This window comes from Hyaena hyaena, unplaced genomic scaffold, assembly GCF_003009895.1.
Source record: "Hyaena hyaena isolate Hyena2069 unplaced genomic scaffold, ASM300989v1 scaffold_460, whole genome shotgun sequence".
NCBI classification, from domain to species: Eukaryota; Metazoa; Chordata; class Mammalia; order Carnivora; family Hyaenidae; genus Hyaena; species Hyaena hyaena.
In genome coordinates this window covers 1,025,498-1,043,661 of record NW_024081091.1, presented here as the reverse complement: position 1 = coordinate 1,043,661, position 18,164 = coordinate 1,025,498, and the positions used below count along the sequence as shown (strand labels likewise).

Below are 18,164 nucleotides of genomic sequence, written 5' to 3'. Positions count from 1 at the left end.
TTTCAAGGAAGTGTTTTAAATGCTTTGTGATCTTTTAAGATTTTTAAAATAGAATTATGATGACCTTTCCAAAGCAAGAAGGGAAAAGGTTGCTCCAAACTGAAAGCCAAGCAGTTAAAACTGAAATGATTGGTCTCTTTTGACACTGAGATGAAACTTTTGTTAAATAATTGACACACTGTTAATTCCAACTTGTACTATGTGCTGGGGATAGTATCACAATAAAGCACTAAATGGCCTCCATGGTATACAATGGAGTGAAGAGTCAAATGCTGCATAGAGAGCCAAACTAGAAAACTTAGGTGCTCCCCATATTCATATTATGAATGTTGATACCAATTATGATGCTTATAAGTGTCTGGTGGCTTCATCACTGCCAAGACCACAGGAAAGTGGTCCTATAAATAGTCCTATACCACTTGTATTTCCTATTCTTGTTGTAAAAATTTACCAAAAATGTAGTGATTGAAGATAGCACAAATTTATTATCTGACAGTTCTGGAAGTCAGAAGTCCAAAATCCAAGTATCAGTGAGCTGTCTTCCTTCTGGTGGCTCTAGGAAAGAATTTGGTTCCTTGTTTTCTCCAGTTTCTAGTGGCCAGCTACATTCCTTGGTTCATGACCCCATCCCTCTATCTTCAAAACCAGCGGTGTAGCATTTTTGAGTCTTTATCTTGGTCTAACATTCATGTTTCATTCTTATAAGGAAGTTTATAATTATGTTGAGCCCATCTGAACAATCCAATATACTCTTCTAATCTCAAGGCCCTTAATGTAATCACATCTAAAGAGGCAAAATTTCTCTCACCATAGAAGGTAATAGTTTCCAGGTTTTAGAGATTATAATGTGAACATCTTTTGGGGTGGGGATTATTTTGCCTATCACATGCTAAAAATAAAGTTTTAAATTCTTTTATTTTTTATTATGTTTTTAAAGTTTATTTATTTTGAGAGACACAGAGACAGTATGAGTAAGTGAGGAGCCAAGAGAGAGGAAGAGACAGAGAGAGACAGAGAGAGAGAGTGAGAAAGAATCCCAAGCAGGCCCTGCGCTGCCAGCTCAGAGCCTGATGTGGAGCTGGAACCCACAAAGCCATGAGATGATGACCAGAGCTGAAACCAGGAGTCGGATGCTTAACTGACTGAGCCACCTAGGTGCCCTAAATTCTTTTAAAGATAGTTTTATATTATGATGCTATTTTCAAATTAGAAAAGCAAAAGATTGTTTTAATATCAAAACAATAAAAGTAAGAATTGAGCAAATATGATGACTCACATGGTGGAAAAACTGGATTTTTGACTGTTCTGAGTTTTAATCATGTCAGTGCTGAGTGTTTACTGAAGATTTTGTGATCTACAGTTTCATTACCTAGATAATAAGCTTATAATGCTGACTGAACAGGATTCTTTGCAAAGCCTTATGCTATTTTATCTATTCACACCCAGCATGGTAATTTCTTGACTTCTAATTTATTTACTACCTAAACCAGAAGAGCTGAAGTTTCACTTGTTACTTCGGTCAGTACATTGTTTGCTAAGTCATGGGCTGGTCATTAAATGCAACTAAAGATAGTATTTGGAAAGTCTTTAGTGTGGCCCTAAGAAGGATACACAGATGTTCTATCCTGTGCTGTTACCTAGTAGGATAAGACAGATAAGGGAAAAATAATATTGATTTGGCTAATTCCAGTACTTTCTGGAAAGTTTTGGCTTCAAAGCCTTCATCAGAAAGAAGTGCAAAGCTGAATGTTTAATATCAGAGAGTATTAGGTGTATGATCTCATGGGTTGGTGACTGGACATTAATCTAATTAATGTCTTCAGTTAAATAGATTCTGTGGAAAAGTAAAACAAATGAGGGCCAATAGGTATTTTAGTGAGTTAATAAATAGACCATTGTTATATCCAGAAGAAAACGGGTGAAAATTGAATTCTACATGATAAAATATTATGAGTTTTAATGTTAAGACATATTGGCAAATACTTCTGTCAAAGATATTTTTACCCCTAATTTTTCCCCTCTTGGTTTTGTTATGTAAATATATGCATTCCAAGTTCTCTGCATTTCATTTGAGTTTATCTGAAGTCCTGATCTAATACTATGTTATTGTCACTAGATATGAAGAGTTACTAGACTTAATTTGGAAATATGCATTCTTTGAGTGCCTTCTTTAAATATTCTAGAAAATTATTTTTTAAATTATTTTGGCTGGTTATGATTTGTCAAGATAAAATAGGCTACAATTGGAGAAACTACATATACTGCCATAGTTCTAATTTTAGTAATGCATAAAACCATGTATTTTAGGAGATTTGATTTAGTGCTTCTTGAAAGGGCTAGTATTAAATGATACATTTTGATTTTGTTACCCCATTAGTTAGATAAAATTATTATTTTTTTAACGTTGAATACATTTGTGTAAATGTGCCATCAAATAGCTAATAAGGTATAAAGAAATCATTTAGCCTTTCTTCAGAAAGATATCTAAGCTGGTGAACTATAAAATTTTGAGTTCTTATGAGTGTCACTTGGAGTTCCGGGGGATGTCTCTCTTTTGAATTCAGAAATCATAAATTGAATATCTTGATATACTTGAGCAAGCGGGAAATGAGCACTGCTTTTGCAATTGACTCATAGATGTGATCCTAAGCAGGAGGGCAAGGATGAAGAGGGTAAGAATGAATAATAAATGTATTTGAAAATGAGATTTAACATGTAGAGGGTACCAAAATTTTTCCAGTACTCCAAAGATACAGTTGCTTTTCTTTTACTGGACTTCCTAGAGAATAAAGTATGTGACTGATAGATTATTTCATTCATATTAATTATTATTCTATCTTAAAACAAAAATAAAGTCTTTAGAACTATTTCTTGTTGTAATAATATGCTCAAATGCTTTATATTTTACAAGTCTTGTGTAGAAAACCGTATTTTCCCTAAGATTTTCTTCCACTAATATTTGTAGTTAATATACTTTAAAATTTTTCATAGAAATTTAATTTGTTAACTTGACATTAGGGTTAAGTTATTTCAATTGTAAACAAGTGAAAATGAAATCAGAAATGTGCTTTATGGGGTGGGAAATTTCCTCACAACTTCAGCTTCTTTTTTTCCTTTCATTTTTTTTCTTTAAGAATTCTTAAGAATTCCAGCCTCCCTACTGTTGCTTCTTATATAGATTCATGTTGAATATGTATTTCCCAGCATCTATAGATGCTGATTCAGTGTAGTTGGTGACAGGTGTCTCAATGACAAAGGCAGGAGGCCTTTAAAAATCTTCAGTTTGGGAGTGTCAGGATGGGTATGACATAGGCCCATGCTGACAATCTAAAATGAAGGCTCTTGGCATAATTGCTTTTCATTCAAAAGTTAAGAAATGCAGCTGCGTCCTCTTCACCTCCAATTCTTGCAATCTCTATGCATGGAATGGAGAACTGCCTCCTTCATTTCTGAGTTTCTGTTCCCTCCTTCTTTAAAGTAATGAAAGATCAATGAACTTAGTGCTATTCTGGTTCTTACTAAACTTAGCCTGGCCAAAATAATCCATTTAGCTGGAAAATAATCTAATGTAAAGAGAAAGATTCTGTGTTCTTATTTATAAAAGAGCGAATATCTCTTTTCCTTTCAGTGACAGGGGCACACAGGCAGGCAGCACAACCTCGGGCAAAATAGAAAAAGAAAGGAGAAAGCAATGCCTCTCTCCAGATATGACTCACAATATTATTCAGATGACAGGAGGAATAAAGTAGCTGAAGTTTTATAGGAATCTATTAACTTTTGTGCATGAATTGTGGGTTAATTGAACTATAAGAATATGCTCATCCATGAATTGGTCTTAGTTGTGTGTGGCTAACTATGTGGCTAAACACACATATGTTAATCATTTTTAGAAATAAACCTGACTTAAGAAAAATAATAGTTCTGCCATGGGTTGAAAATCAGGGTATAATCAATGTCATTCTATATTTCTTCACATTGATTAATTATTTCCATATTTTCTGCCTGAACTTAACTATGCATATATACAACTCTTCAGGATTTGGTAAGGGAGCTTTTGTCACGGGGACTTCCTACATAATACTTCGAGTTGTTGAATAAAGGCGCTCCATAAATGAACATCATTATAACCTCAGGGCTTCTAGATAATTTGAATCGGTTTTACAGTCTACAGCTGGGGAGTGTAAAAGGAGACACCAATGGCCATAGGAAGAGCCTTGACAATTGTCAGCTTACCGTACACCCAGTGCAGTACCTCTGAATTTGATCACTGTGAAGAACAAATCATAGGTAAATGGATACCAATTCTGATAATGAAGCAAACTGAAATGGCCCAAGACCTTCTTACTAAATTTAAAGGAAGGCAGCATCAGAACCAAATAGCTATTGCGCAGCTAACATTTTTCTTTTTGATTGCACTATATAGTAGGGTGCAGAGACAGGTAGTTTTAGGAATGTGTTGAAGCTAGCAGCAAGGTTAGCATACAAATTCATAACAAAGCAAAAAATATCCTCATGTGGGAATCTGAAGAATAAAACATGAGATAATTAGAGGTATATAACTATTTAAGTCACCATTATCATCAACTACCTGTGGGTGGGTTCAAATTACTAGCTTCTCCTGCAAGAAAAGCTCTTACCTTTGAGCAGCACATTATGTTTTATGTTATATGAAGCAAAAACTCCAGTTAATTCCTGAATGTTATTTTCAGGTGGTTTCTTTCTTTTTTTTCTTTCCTTTTTCTTTTTTCTTCCTTCCCTTCTTTCTTTCATTCTTTCTTTGCTTTCTCCTCCCTCCCTCCCTCCCTCCCTTCCTTCCTTCCTTCCTTCCTTCCTTCCTTCCTTCTTTTTCCTCTTTTCTCCTCCCCTCTCCTTTCCTTTCTTTATAAATTCTTTTACTTGTGGTTCATAGATATGATATCTTATGTATTAGGACATGTGATTATGAAAAACCTGCAGATGGGACTATTTATTTAAGTAGTATATACAGATTTTGATTAAGTAAATCCAGAAAAATAATTTTGTTGCTGACCTCTGAGATTGTGACCTAAAAAGATCCTTGAAAAGGCCTTTGAAGATTTAGTTCAAGCTCTCCTCTTGGTGAATATATTATCCTGTTTAAAGATAGTGAAACTCTTGGAGAGCCTAGGTGGCTTTGTTGGTTAAGTGGCCAACTCTTGGTTTTGGCTTACATCACAATCTCATGGCTTTGTGGGTTCAAGTCCTCCATTGGGCTCTGGGCTGACAGTGGGGAGCCTGCTTGGGTTTCCCTCTCTCTCCCTTTCTCTCTCTCTCCCTCTCCAACTTACTCTGTCTCTGTTTCTTTCAAAATAAATAAATAAACTTTAATTTTAAAAAAGATAGTGAAACTCTTAAGTTGCTGTCATTAAAATGTAATATCATTCAAAATGAACTAAGCCATAGATTGCTTAGTTAATTCAAGGCTTCTGTATGTTTCCAAAGGCAGGTCTATGAGTTTTCCTCTTCCTTATGTTTTTCCCATATTCTTTAAAGTGTTGATCCCTTTGGACTATGACATTTGAGGAATGCTTATGTACCCTGTGTTTTTTCAGTGTACCAGCTGTGGAGTGATTAGTGGATCATTTTAGGACATTACATACTAATTGCTAAAATGATTAAGGCTCTTTCCTCTCCTTTACTCAATCCCTTAACCCATCATTTTCCACTTTTACAATTTAAATGCAGAGTATAGAAATTGTGATTCACTAACATGCTCATTTAGCTGAAGATCAAATTTTGTTTCTGAGATATCTGCATCAATTTTCCCCTATCTCTTGATTCTGAAATGGCAAATCACCACTCTTGGCCAAATGGATGGAAAGATAAGGGGACAGAGAAGGAAAAGAGGGAGAGGGAAGGGAGATTTGTTATTTGTGGGATTGACTTGGGGCTAATCTGTCTGTTTCACCAAGAATTGCACTGAAATCTAAACACATGAAGACATTGCTGGCTTTCTCCTCCATGAAGGATAAACTTCACAGTACCTGAACACTAAGTAACATTCCAGACAAATAAAGACAAGACAATTATGTATTTTTTAAAAACTATTTAAAAGTCCATTTTGTTGCAAACAGTCTTTTCGTACAGAATGTTATTCTCAGAATCTGAATATCAGTGTATATGTAACAATCCTTATAATATCATATTCATCTCCAGAGATAAGAAAATGTTACCACAGTCTTGAGAGCAAAAAGAAAATTCTGACTGATAAAATGGCTAAATAGGGCTTGATAACAATTTATATCTGACCTTTTAATGCCTTTTGTTCTTAATGATTTTCTGTCATTTCTGTCTAGTCCAGACTTGAAACTCAGTCTCAGAGGTGCTTAGCTTTACGTTGCCACTTAGCTTTCAACTTCCATTTTCAGCACAGAAAGGTAAATCAGTAATTGTCACTTTGGCTTCTCAAGGTTTGTCAGGCACCCGAATGGGATTATGACATAGATCTCAAGGGTATTTCATATGACTTTGACTTTAATTTTGATGTAATCATAGAAATATCTTAGGACTTCAGGAACTTAATCATCCCGTTAGCCTTACCTCTTTCTTTTGTTGGGTGTTTGACTCACTACTTTGGTAGCGGAGAGGTGATTAAAAAAAATAAAGAAATTCAGGGACATCTTCAGTGAGATGTCCCCTTAGCTGACAATCATCTCTTTCTCAATGCCTTCCTTTTCTTTTGTCTTCTTTTTCATTTCTTTTGTAGTTTGTTTCAAGGGAGATAGCAGTTCTCTAGTTTGGCTCTCAATGGAACAGTTGCAGAGCTGGAGAAACCACCCTTCGATAGTTGGTGCTTTGTCTTTTGCTTCAAGATATTTTTGAGTCTGATTTTTTTTTAACCAGTTGGAACCCGGAGAGTCTTAAAGAAATGGTCTGTGGAGAATTTCTGTCTTGAGAAGATAAAAACCTGTCTTTTATACATTATCCAGACAAATTTGTCTACAAATCTGTGAATATAGATTGGTGTGTGTGTGTGTGTGTGTGTGTGTGTGTGTGTGTGTGTTAACCAAACTTCTTCACTTATAGAAAGGCACTGAACTTAAATTGACTTAAACCAGGAAGGGTTTAAGGATGACTGGACTCAAAAACCCCAGCAGTTTGCTAATTATTTCTTGTCCTCACTTCTTCACCCCTCCCACTTTTTTCTCTTCTTGCTTGCCTCTGCATCTATGTGTTGTCTTTATTTTCTCCTGCCAAAGATGATCTCTCTTCATATGATGGGAAAGGTGGCTAGTGGCAGGCCCAATCCAGAAAGGAAAATATTTCCCCCCTAGAATTCATAAAATATCTTATGAGAAAGTTTTCCAATTGGGTTTATAAGGATTCCATGACCATTTCTTGGCTCAGTCACTGTGGAAAGGGGACTGGGAGTCTGGAGCAAGTGCTCATCTCAGCTAGGATGTGGTATCCCAAACCTGTGACTGACTGTTCCTATATATTGGATGGGAGAAGGACAACTCACAAAAGGAAGATAGATGCCCTGCTACCAGAAGTAGAGGTACAAGAAAGGATGTTAGGAATGCCATATAAACTAAAATATAGATTTATGTAAATTGCTATATATATAATCTAAAATATAGATTTATATAAATTGCTATATATATAGCAAACTAAAATATAGATTTATGTAAATTGCTATATATATAATCTAAAATATAGATTTATATAAATTGCTATATATATATATATATATAGCAAACCAAACAATCAGCATAACTAAAGGGATTATTTATTTATAAAAATTTTCATATATGCACATATGATATTATCTAGTTTTTTTGCCTGTGCTATGCTTGGTGATTATATTTTATGGCCTAGATATGGGAAAATTTAACTGATTCTTATTATCATCTTCACTCAAATACAGAAAACACATTTATTTGATTGAATACATCCTGTCTATAGAAAATGGTTCCAGGAGCTACCTTTTACTTTTTTATCCTAACAAGGAATAAGAGTAATTTGACTTTCCATGGTGGTTTTTTTATCTATAATCTCAAGAATTTGCAAACAGATTTTTTTATTTTTTAAAGAAGCATGAAGAGGTTAAACAACTTGTTTATGCTCACCCATACTAAGTTTTACCATGTTTTTAAACAGCTGTTTATAAAAAATTTATATGAGATTTCAAAAATATATACATTTAACTTCATATTATAGATAATGGAAAAGTACCTTAAAATTATTGTCCTGGGCAATGATTGCCCTTGAACTTATTTCTAGACCTCATTTATACATTGTTAACACTTAGATCAATAAACAATTATTGTTCTTTGTGAGATGCTGAGAGTAGATTTGGAGAGTTTTTAGGTAAAAGCCATACTTTACCAGGGCTGTCAAATGTCAAACTAACAACTAAAATGTACTATCTATCTATCTATCTATCTATCTATCTATCTATCTATCTATCATCTTTATCTGTGAATCCAGAAAGATCTGTATCTATCAATCAAGTCATATAAAATATATTTGGATTTTTTTTTCTTTCTACAGATTTCCACAGGGAGCATAGCTGATATTACTGGCTCAGAGCCTCATGGTGAGTTACAGTTATAATGGGGACAGCAGGCTTCTGTAACTCTGTTTAATAGAAAGCAGGGTACCAGCAGAGATTTTCTAACTCTGCATTTAAAATCCCCCCAATAGCTATTATTACTTCTTAAAACCATTTGAGCCTTAGCGCCAAATCAAGTGGAATAGTTTCATTTAAATAATTTAAGGGGCTGACTGATGTTCTCATATTGGCCATAATAAATAATATTATTAATTTCAAGAGAGAGAGAGAAAGATCAGAATATTGTGATTTTGGTTTTCTTTCAACTGAAAAGTATTTTGAAAAGGATTAAAGGAACAGATTTTCCTCCTTGGAGTTTGACTCCCTGTGTATCCCACCTCTGGTCCTTTCATAGAAACCCCACCCATTGTGTTTAGCCCCATTTACCTGCCCCTGCAGGGTGGCATCCTGTGGAGGGAAGTTTTAGTCTTCTGTGAAACAAGCTTATTGATCAGCAGGGTTGGCTCACTCAAGTGTAAGGACATTCTGATTTTTTCCCTTGGGTTTTCCTTTCCATCCTAAGAAAACACTTATGAAGAATTTTTTCACCTCTCTCATTGTGTTTCCAATCAATCTTTCATTTGATATGATATGAAAAAAAAATAAGGAAAAAAACACATCTTAAGACTTATCTCCAAGCAAAAAACTGTCTACCTACAGTAGCTACTCTCCTTTGTTTATGTTATCTATATTTTCTCTGTGCATCATCAGGTAGTCATCCTAACTCTATTTTTAAGAGTGAAATATTGAGATTTTTTATCTTTTCTGTGCTGCCAATAAATATTCAAATGCCACTATGTTTCTCAATATTCTGATCATAAAAATTCTTTGAAAGTACACATTTCTAATTTTCTCCTTGAAATTTGTATTTAGGATGTCTAGGGTGGGGCTTGGAATCAATGATTTTAGTATTTCCAGATGATTTAAGTTTTGGAAATACTGAATTCTAAATTTAACAATTTAAAGGCAGTTACATCACTTGGTGTTCAAAAATGAATATCAACACTAGTTATTTCATTTTATTTCTAGTGTTTTGGGCTTCACATTTCATGAAACTACTGCTGTCAATTTCCATTGAATCCTTTCATATTAGAACTGAAGTTGCCTCTGCTTAGCTCTAGTCTTCTTTGAGGTAAAATTTGAGGGTCTTTGGTCACTTGTGATGGACTAGAGAAGAGGAGAAAGAGCTAAAAGGAAAATTACTATGATATGGCCTATCTAGCACTACGGATGAGGACCAACCAGGAAGTAACACGCTTTGATAAATGTGTAATGAAAAAATTTACTCGCAGAGGAAACAAGGCTGGAGGTGGCTGGGAGCCAAGAACATCTGTGTTCCTGGTATCCCAAATGTGTGGAAGCAGCAGATGTAACTGAATATATAATAGAAACCCTGGCACAATTCCTAATAAAGTGGAAAAGACCTCTGGATATTAGAGAAAGCTTTCCAAAACCTCCCAAAATGAAAACTACTGGGGAACTCCTAAGTAATATTATTAACTATCTTTAGGAGAGATATTATTTATATAGCTCAAGACACTGAAGATGGCTTATTTACATAAGAGAAAGGAAAGTTACCCACTGAATGCAACTGATAACACAACTCGGGAAATATATTGTGCATAAATATAATAATGCATTTATGTTTAGCATACATAAGAGAGGTAAAGTATAAGATACTTCACATATCATCTTTTCTTTAATAGTTCTTCATGCTTTTTATGGGCTCAGCTAATACTCCTAAGAATGACTGGACTATGTAGGAATGAAGTATTGAGAAAATAGAATAAAATATAAAGTGCAGACTAGGAAAAGACAGATGATAGCAGCTGCTGTTTTGCTTAGGGCATTATATCAAGAAAACTTATTTATTTTTTATTTTTAATTAAACATTTTAAAAATGTTTACTTATTTTTGAAAGAAAGAGGTATAGAGCATGAGTAGGGGAGGGACAGAGAGAGACAGAGACACAGAATCTGAAACAGATTTCAGGCTCTGAGCTGTCAGGACAAAGCCTGACATGGGGCTTGAACTCATGAACTGTGAGATCATGACCTGAGCTAAATTTGGTCCCTGAGCCACCCAGGTTTCCCGAGAAAATTTATTTTAAAGCTCTTATTAAGAGTATCTGGGTAGGCCACAGTAGTTGGCACACTTTTAATATTATATATGTGGTTAGAGTGAACACGCAACACTTTTTTCTTTACTATCTTCTAGCTAGGATTGGCTGTGTGGCACAATTCTGATTAATGAGATATAAATGGAATTATGTTGGGTCAGTTTTTGTTTTCTTGATAAAAATAGATAGACCTGGCTGGAAGATCCCTTGATCCTTCCTTCTTCCTGCTTACAATGTGGACATAATTCTAGAAATATAGCAGCCATACTGTGATTATGAGGTAACAACCATAAGGATGAAAGTGGGTCATTTAAACATGACAAAGTAGAAGGACCTATATCAATACCCCAGTGGCCACTGTGCCAACACCAGACTGCTATCTCTAGATTTTTGGTTATGTGAGGCAAAAAACAATTTTTTATACTGTATTTGGTCAGAATTTCTTATATTTGCTGCTCAACTCATTCCTAATAAATGTAGTAGTTATAAATTATTAGGAACACCAACTCTGTATAAAAGTAAGTTTTCAGTATACTTAGACTCACTTTTATACCTAATTTCCTGAGTCACTACAGTCAGTGCTATCTGTCTTCAATGAACAATTATTTAGGTCTCAAGTATCCTCATCTGTTCTATCCACTATATTTTCTTATTAAGAGTTACTAAAATATGTTATAAAATATGTTATATTTAATTATATATATATTACACATATATATATATATAATTGAAAATGTGATCTCAATTCAAAACACCCTTCATGTGCATTATAGGACACGAAAACATTGTCAAAAATGGAAGTGTTAATTGCGGAGTTTTAAACATAAGCTAGAAATGGGAGAATTCTGGCAGTGAATAGAGGGTGAAAAGGAAAAAGTCTTAAATAAGTCCTATCACATACAAATTTCTGTTCTTAAGAATAAAGCTGAATAAAAATTCTTACCTGGTTTAGATGGATCAGCTATATTAAATGGTTATTTTATGTGCCTTCCTTTGTCATCATTCCTAAATTTTTTTTCTTGCCATGATATTGGGGCCCTCATCAAATTTGTTTAAAATGATTATTATACTATAATATTTCCTTCTTTCACATGCTTAGAGAAGTCACCAAATTTCCTAAATATAACTAGATTCAAATTAGTGGTTGAACTTAGATGATTACAAGTCTGATGGAGTAAAAGAAGAAAGGAAGGTTGAGTGGAAATTCTGTAGACTGCCATGCCATTGAAGAAGAGCTCTGCCAAGCTATTGGGGACTTTTCAAACAAAGTTGGCAGTCAGAAAAGTCTCTCAGGTAAGAGGTGTGTCAGTATTTCCATCACACTTAGTTACTGCTCTGAACAGTCTATGGATAACATTTGCCTCAGTACAAATACAGTGATAGATTTCAGAACTCAGCAGCCGTGGTTCTTGGTTATTTACACTCCTGTGGATGGATGTTGGAAAGTTACATTCTCATGGCTACCAAGAGAAACTGTAAATTACCAACTTCTAGGGAAAATCATGTAAGAATTTTTTCTTAGAATTTTGAAAAACAATCTAAGGTAATTAATCACTATAGAATAATCTTTCTTTCAAAAAAATACTCATAATGATAAAAAAACTTTAAGAAAGTAAAAGATCTTTCAAATCAATTGATTTCTCTACAATACTTCATTTCATTTTCTTCTTTTAGAGTCAGTTCTGATTTAGGCAAAGCTACTTTTTAGAAGATAGGAAAGAAGAATATCTCAAGTTGTGATGATTTACTGTGGACAAAAATGTATAATGTTTATTAAACATTTATTGAACAACTTCTATATATATTTTATTTGATAAGGATATAGCACTGAACAGAAAAACAAAATATCTCTACTGTGGAGCTTATGTTCATTATGTTGATCAAAAAATGGCTAGGTATTTCTTTGGTCAGAACAGGCGATACATAAAATTTTCAAACTTCAGTGTACAATGGAATCACCTGGAGGACACGTTAAAACACAAATTTACTGAGCTCCACTCCCAGAGTTTCTGATCCAGTCAATACATATAGAATAGAGCCAACTTATACTACTGTAAAGGTCCCAGGATATGAAGATGGATAAATGGAAAATTTGGTGAACATTACTTCTTCTACAAGTGTGAAGGGTAGAGAGGGAAGAATAAATTTGAATTATTATTGAAAGATATAAGTATAGACAAAGCTACTTGGTCAAGCAATTCAGATATAATTAACATCAGCTCAAATGAAGATATGGAAGACATGCTTTTCAATGTTGTGAATAACATACAATTAGGAAAACTAGTTCAGATATTAATTAGTATCTGAAATTATAGACCAAAACCAAAGGACAAAATTCACTACAAGTCATGCATTCATTAAAAAAAATCAAATATAAGATTCAAAATTTATTCATTTACTTATTTAACAACTAATTATTTAGCAACTAGTAGGTACCAAGCATGAATTTGTGTCAGGAATACATTCATTATTTATTTGCTCTCTGAATTTATTGAGATATTATTGACATACAGCATATGTAAAAGTAAGGTATACAATATGATGATTGGTCACACATATATATCATGAAATGATTATCACAGTAAGATTAGTTAATTCATTCCTTCACATAATTACACATTTTTGTGTATGTGGTGACATAATTTTTTTGCAATAAATTTAAGATTTATTCTCTTAACAATTTCAATTATATAATAAATACAGTATTGTTAATTATGGTCATATTAGGTCCCTAAGCCATATTCATATGACAGCTAGATGTTTATACTCATGACCAATGTCTCCTCTGTTCCCCCATACCCCTAACCACAGGCAACCAAATTAAATTCTCTGTGAGCTTTTCATTTTAGTTTTTGCATATAAATAAAAACATACAGTATTTGTCTTTCTCTGTCTAACTTATTTCACTTAGTATGTTACACTCTAGGTCCACCAGTGTTGTTGCAAAAGGCAAGATCTCATTCTTTCTTATGGTCAAATAGTGTTCCATAATATATATTGTCAATATTATCTATCTATCTATCTATCTATCTATCTATCTATCTATCTAGGCAGATTTTATATATACCACTTCTAATTTATCCACTCATCTACTGGTGGACACTTGGGTCACTCATATCACATATGGGTATCACGTCTAATATTCCCAAGACCAAAGTCAAGGGACTTTTTTCCTATGTTTTCTTCTAGCAGTTTTACAGTTTTAAGGCTTACATGTAAGTATTTATTTCCTTTTGAGTTGACTTTTGTGAATGGTATGAGGTAGAAATTCAGTTTATTATTTTGCATATGTATATCCTATTTTTCCAACACCATATGTTGTAGAAACTGTCCTTTTCCCATTGAATATTCTTTGTTCCCATATCAAATATCAGTTGACTGTATATGTGTGGGATTATTTTGGGCTCTCTATGCTGTTCTCTTGTCATATATGCCTGTTTTTATGACAGTACTATACTATTTTTATTATTAATGCTTTGTAATATTGTTTGAAATGCAGTTTGAATATAATTTGTGATGCCTTCAGTTTTGTTCTTTGTTCTTGTGATTGAATTGGGTTTTCTTGGTCTTTTGTTGTTCCAGATAAATCTTAGTATGTTTATTTTATTTCTGGGAAAAATGCAATGGGATTTTGATAGAATTTGCATGAAATTTATAGATGGCTTCAGGTAGTGTGAAAATTTTAACAATTTTATTCTTCTAATCTATTAACATGGGGCATCTATTTATTTGCATTTCCTCAATTTCTATCATCAAAGCTTTCAGTTTTCAGTGTAAATATCTTTTCCTCCTTGGTCAAATTTATTCCAAGATACTGTATTCTTTCTGATGCCATTGTAAATAGGATCTTCATTTCTTTTCAGATAGTTTGTTATTAGTGGATGGAAATACAACTGATTTTTGTATGTTGATTTTGTATTTGCAACTCTACTGAATTTATTGATTAGTTCTAACAGTTTTTTGGTGGAGTCATTAAGATTTTCTGTATATAAGATCCTATCTATAAGACAGTGACAGTTTTGTTTGTTATTTTCAGATTTAGATGACATTTGTTTCTTTTTCTTGCCTAAGACTTCCAATATTATGTTCAATAGGAGTGGTGAGACTGGGCATTCTTGGTTTGTTCCGAATCTTAGAAAGAAAGCTTTCAAACTTTTGACATTGAGTATGATATTAGGTATCAGTTTGCCTTATATGACCTTTGTTCTGTTAAAGTAAGTTTCCTCTATCCCTAGGTTGTTGGGAGTTTTTATGACGAAGGTGTTTAATTTTGTCAAGTGTTTTTTCTGAATCTATTCAGATAATTGTATGATTCTTAAAGTCTTTCTTTCTGTTAAATATGGTGTGTCACATTTATTGATTTGCATGTGTTGAACTGTGCTTGCACCTCAGGGATAAATCTCCCTGATCATGAGGTATTATCCTTTTAATATAATGCTGAATTTGGTTTGCTAGTATTTTCTTGAGAAATATTGTATCTATATTCATCAGGGATATTGGACTGTAAGTTTTTATATATATGGTATATTTATCTGGCTTTGATATCAAGACAATACTTATTTCATAAAATGAGTGTGACAGTATTCTCTCCTCTTCAGTTTTTGGAAGAGATTGGAAATGATTGGTGTTAGTTCTGTAAATGTTTGGAATTACCAGTGAAACCATTGAATCCTAGGATTTCTTTATTGAGAAGTTTTTGATTACTGATACAATTCTACTTAATTGATATTGGTCTTTTGAAATTTTCTGTTCCTTCGTGATTCAGTCTTGGTGGGTTTTATGTTTCTAAGGAATTTATCCATTTCTTCTAGGTTATGTAATTGTCCTATCATTCTTTATAGTAGTAGTCTCTTATGATTATTTTTATTTCTCTGGTGTCAGTTGTAATGTCTCCTCTTTAATATCTAATTTTATTTATTTGAAACTTCTCTCTGTAAGTTAATCTATCTACAGTTTTGTCACTTGTGCTTATCTTTTTAAAAAACTAGCTATATTTTGAATTTTAGATTTGTATGCGCCTGGCTGGCTCAGTCAGTTTCTGCATACGAGTCATTATCCTAGGGTCTTGAGTTCAAGCCCTGTCAGAGGCCGGCTCCAGCAGGACCAGGGGTCCCTGAAGGATGGATGGTGTCAGCGCAAGAGAGAGAGTGAGAGAGCCTCGAGATCCTTTCTGATCACCAGGCAGGCATCTCCGTCCTGTCGGTTTTGGTGTCTTTATTTATAGGTCAAATGTTAATGTGGCATCAGGAAATGGAATTTTTACAATGGATAGCTCTTTGTGATAAGATGTTTTTGGAAAATGTACAGAAACAGGCTTTACAGAAGTCTTCTTGCAGAACTGCCCCAATTATATTGATGTTGAGTAACTAAGAAAATAACAAGTTGTTCATATTTTATTAACACTAAGATTTAGTCATAGGTTTGTAGATACTCTTATCCATCCTCATCACAGCTGCCAGGTTAAGGGAAGGTGTTTGTGGAAAGTAGGTCTTAGGGAATGGGTTGCTATACACCATCAGTTAGCAAAGGTGTATGTACTAACTTATCTTCTGCCCTTATCTGTTCCTTTTCTCTAAGTTAGGCTCTTTGTCTCTGGGCAAGACTTGATTTTCCAGTTATATGCTTTATGGCACCAGAGAGCCAACCATACCTTTAAAGAGTTTAGCTCATTTCCAATGCATAGAATAGCCTCTTCGAGTGCATTTACCTTTGTATCTACTTTTATGATTTCTTGAATAGCTAGGGCATGAAAGACATTTTTGGTTAGTTGATTTGCATGTTGAGCTGTATGAACATCTTGGACTAATGCAATGGTAGAAACAGAATTGTACATGTAAAGGTCAATCTTTTATGACTAGGGGTCATGAGCCTGTTCATAGCTCAAGGGAAAGTATGGAGGGAAACAGGACCTTCTGGAGACATGATGTCTGTTCCCATAATCAAAAGAAGAAGTTCCCACAATAAGTTCCTTCACAAGGTGCAATCATCATACCAGGGCCGGAATAAGGGGACAAGTCACTCCCGATATTGATCAACAAGGTACCCTAGGGGTCAGTGCTCAAAGAGAAATAATTGAGTGGGGATGGATATCGGTCATCATCTGATTGGCAAGAGACCGTGCAAACTTGCTTTAACCTCACCAGGAGTTTTCTCGACTAGTGGGCTCAGAATGGCTCCCAAAAAAGCCCCACATTGGGCATAGAACTTATATTTTAAAAAAAACCAATATTTTAGTTTTGTGGTATTTTCTAATGGTTTTCTCTTCTCTATTTCATTTATTTCTGCTCTGACCTTTGTTATTTCTGTCCTCCTGATATCTTTGGGTTTAGTTTGTTCTTCTCTTTGCATTCCTTGAGGTGTTAAAGGAATTATGAAATTAAAGGAATTAAAGTTATGTTCTTTATTTGTGATCTTTATTTTTTTATGTTGTCATTTATTACATACTTCCATCTTAGAACAGTTTTTGCTGATTCCCATAAATTTTGGTATGGTATGTTTCCAATTCATTTGTTTCAAGAATTTTTAAAATTTTCCTTTTGAGTTTTTTTTTTTAATTTTTTTAATGTTTTATTTATTTCTAGGAGAGAGAGAGAGAGACAGCGTGAGTAGGGGAGGGTCAGAGAGAGAGGGAGTCACAGACTGAAATAGGCTCCAGGCTCTGTGCTGGCAGTCAGCACAGAGCCTGACGCGGGGCTCGAACCCACAATCCGCGAGATCATGACCTAAGCGAAAGTTGGACACTCGACCGACTAAGCCACCCAGGCGACCCCCTTTTGAGTTATTCTGCAACACATTGGTTGTTTAAGAGTGTGTTGTTTAATTTCTGTACTTACATGAATTTTTCCAGTTTTCCTCCTGTTATGGATTTCTAGATTTATATCATTGTTGTTTGAACAGATACTTGGTATGCTTTCAATCTTTTTACATTTGCTAAGGCTAGTTTGATGGCCTAACATATGATCTATCATGGAAGATGTTTCATGTGCACTTGAGAGGAATGTATATTTTTCCACTATTGGGTGGACTATTCTATATATATATGTTAGGTCCATTTGGTCTAAGGTATAGTTCATATCCAATGTTTCCTTATTGATTTTATGTCTACATGACCCATCCAGTGTTGAAATTGGGATATTGATGTCTACTACTATTATCATATTGTTGTCTATTTCTCCCTTCAGAATTATTAGTGTATGCTTAATATATTTAAGTGCTTCAATGTTGGATGTATATATATTCATAACTGCTATGCCCTCTTGATAAACTGACATGTTTATCATTATATAGTAATCTTTATCTCTTTTCTTTCTTTTCTTCTTCTTCTTCTTCTTCTTCTTCTTCTTCTTCTTCTTCTTCCTTTTCTTCTTTTTAGTTTCAGGTTTACAATTTAGTGATTCAACACTTACATACAACACCAGGTGCTCATCACAACAAATGTACTCCCTAATCTCCATCACCTACTTAACCCATCTA

At 34.1% G+C, this 18,164-nt stretch overlaps 1 long non-coding RNA gene across 1 annotated transcript in view; it reads left to right on the top strand.

The window, feature by feature from the left end:
• The window catches only part of LOC120246234, a 39,398-nt gene extending 29,380 nt beyond the window's left edge, over positions 1-10,018 (top strand). Inside the window, exons 3-4 of the long non-coding RNA XR_005531988.1 lie at positions 8,512-8,557; positions 9,602-10,018. This is a non-coding gene — a long non-coding RNA (uncharacterized LOC120246234). The remainder of the gene's footprint in view (positions 1-8,511; positions 8,558-9,601) is intronic.
• Positions 10,019-18,164: the final 8,146 nt, after the last annotated feature.